Source organism: Eriocheir sinensis, chromosome 26 (assembly GCF_024679095.1).
Source record: "Eriocheir sinensis breed Jianghai 21 chromosome 26, ASM2467909v1, whole genome shotgun sequence".
NCBI lineage: Eukaryota > Metazoa > Arthropoda > Malacostraca > Decapoda > Varunidae > Eriocheir > Eriocheir sinensis.
In genome coordinates this window covers 7,604,950-7,608,166 of record NC_066534.1, presented here as the reverse complement: position 1 = coordinate 7,608,166, position 3,217 = coordinate 7,604,950, and positions in this window count along the sequence as shown.

Here is a 3,217-nt window from a genome sequence, read left to right as displayed (position 1 = left end):
AAGCCTACCGGCGCTACAGGCATATATGTATATATATATATATATATATATATATATATATATATATATATATATATATATATATAGATATATATATATATATATATATATATATATATATATATATATATATATATATATATAAGGCCCCACGTACAAAGCCTACCAGTGCCATAGGAGAAACGTAAAAAAAACATATATATAAAAAAATTGGAGAATTGATAGAAATGGACTGTGGAATGTTATACGACAGTATTTAGCTTGGGTTCAAGGGGAAGGAAAGTTCTATGTGAATATCAGAGCTTATGTTTAAGTGAGAATAGTGTGTGGGTGATTCCTTGTTATACGTAGTGGGCCTGCGTCCGGGATGTGTGATGTCGCCTTGGTTCTTCAACATATTGTATATGTATATGGATGGTGTTGTAAGGGAAGGGAATGCAAGAGTGCTGAGGTCTGAGATTGCAAAATGCGGAGGGTAGGGAGTGCAACCTGAATTACCTCCTGTTTGCTGATGGTACTGCACTGGTGGCTGATTCAGAGGAAAAACTGAGTCAGTTTGTACAGGAGTTTGAAAGGGTATGTAAGAGGAGGAAACTGAGAGTGAATGTTTGTAAATTATGTAGCTGCGGATGGTGAAATAGAGTCTGAGGTGAAGTCAAGTACGTAGGAAAAGTGTTAGGAGGAATTAAAAGAATGTCTAGATGTAGATCACTTGGAATGGATGTTAAGAGGCCATTTGAAGGAATTGCAGTATCTACGCACCGCATGGAACCAAAACGTAGAATATGGGAGTAGCAGTGAATAAGAGATGGAATGTGATAGAGATGAGATATTTCAGAAGCATGTGTGGAGTGACAAGGATGGATAGGATCAGAAATGAGGAAGTAAGAAGAATTGGTATCACAAGAGAGTTGGCTGGCCACCCAATGTAGTGTGTTGAGATGGAATGGACGAGGATAGAATAGTGACGATAGCAAACGATATGAGAGGTGAAAGGTTGAGAGAAAGGCCACAGATAGGAGTATTGACAGAGTGACGAAAGCGTTGAACGAAAGGAGAATGTTTGTTTAACAAGGTAGAATGATTGTGCATGCTAGAAGTGAATGGAGAGCGGAAGTCAGTGTTTGAACATAAGAACATAAGAACATAAGAACATGATCATATATAATCCCTCTGGGCGGTGTGCTGTGGAGGATCCGCCCTTCTCTGCTGGGGTTCGGGAGTTAAGATGAGCGTATTTAGTGTTTATGTGTGCTTGTATGTTTGTGAGGGTGTGCACCTTGTCCAGGGTACCCCCGTTTCCTGGGATCCCGGTCCTGTATAAATAGATAGATAGGCGCTAGAAGTCTCTAGAAGAATATATATGTATGTATGCCTCGGAGTCCCCACCTGGGGGGACCACAAATTCCCCAAGGGAGGATTCCCCTTCTGGCTGTCGACTTGAGAGGTGTGTTGATAACTCCTCGAACCTCTTTCTTATCAATTTCTGCAAGATTCGCGGTCTTCGTTCTAATTTTCATTCTGTGGAACACCATCTCTCCTCCTCTAAACCTCACCTTCTCTTCCTCACCGAAACACAGGTTTCTGAGGTTACTGACAGCAATCTCTACTCTGTTCCCTCCTACTATCTCTATCCTAAATTTCAATCCAAAGCTGGATGTTGCGCCTACGTGCGCAACGACATCACTTGCTCTCATGCCCACGACCTTGACTCTTCAGAATTTTCCACCATCTGGCTAAGACTTCATTGTCATTCTATTAATATATACATCTGTGCTGTTTATATCTCACCTAACTCTACTAACTATGTAAAATTTTTTGACTACTTGAACTCTAAAGTGGAGCACATCTTGACCCACTCTCCCTTCGCTGAAATCTCTATCCTAGGAGATTTCAATGTTCACCACCAGCTTTGGCTTTCATCCTTTCACTGACCAGCCTGGTAAACAAGTTTACAACTTTGCTCTCCTCAATGACCTAGAGCAGTTGGTTCAGCACCCTACACGTATTCCCGACCGTCTTGGAGACCGGCCCAACATACTAGACCTCTTCCTTACCTCTAATCCTTCTGCTTACTCTCAAACTGTTCTCTCCGTTGGGCTCCTCCGATCACAATCTCATTTCTGTATCGTGTCCTATCGCTCCTGTATACCCTCTGAACCCACCGAAGAGGTGATGCTTCTGGCATTTTGCTTCAGTTCGGTAGGACGACCTGAGGATGTACTTTTCCGATTTCCCGTGGAATGATTACTGCTTCCAGGAGAGATACCCCTCTGTGTGTGCCTAGCGCATCACAGAGGTGATTGTCTCTGAAATGGAGGCATACATTCCACGTACTTTCTCTACTCCTCAAAAGCCTTGGTTTAAGCACGCTTGTTCTCGTGCTGTCAAAGATAGAGAGGCAGCTCACAAAAGGTACCAGAGCCTTTGAATTCCCGCTAACCATGATCTTTACATTTCTGCCCGGAATCGTACCAAATCTATTCTCCGACTTACCAAAAACTCCTTCATTGATAGAAAATGCCAAAACCTTGCTTTTTCTAATTCTTCCCTTGACTTCTGGCATCTAGCCAAAAACATCTCTTCCAAGTTCACTTCTTCATATTTTCCTCTTCTCCTTAATCTTGACGGCAGCACCGCCGTCTCATCTATCTCTAAGGCTGAACTCCTCTCTCAAACTTTCTTTAAAAACTCCACTCTGGACGATTCTGGGCATATTCCTTCTACTCATCCCCCTTCTGACTCATTTATGCCTGTTATTAAGATTCATAAAAATGATATTTTCTATGCCCTCTCTGGCCTCAATCCTCAGAACGCTTTTGGACCTGATGCAGTGCCTCCTATTGTCCTTAAAAACTGTGCTTTCGTGCTGACACCCTGCCTGGTCAAACTCTTTCGCCTCTGCCTGTTAACATCTGCCTTTCCTTCCTGCTGGAAATATGCCTTCATACAGCCTGTGCCTAAGAAGGGTGACTGTTCCAATTCCTCAAACTACCGTCCTTTGGCTTTACCTTCTTTATCTATCTAAAGCTTTTGAATCAATCCTTAACCGGATGATTTAAAAGCACCTTTCCACTTCTGCAGATCTTCTATCTGATCGCCAGTATGGATTCCGCAAGGGGCGTTCTATTGTTGATTTCCTTGCCTTCCTAACTGACTCTTGGTCATCCTCTCTTAGCCGTTTCGGTGAAACCTTTGCTATTGCGCTGGACATATC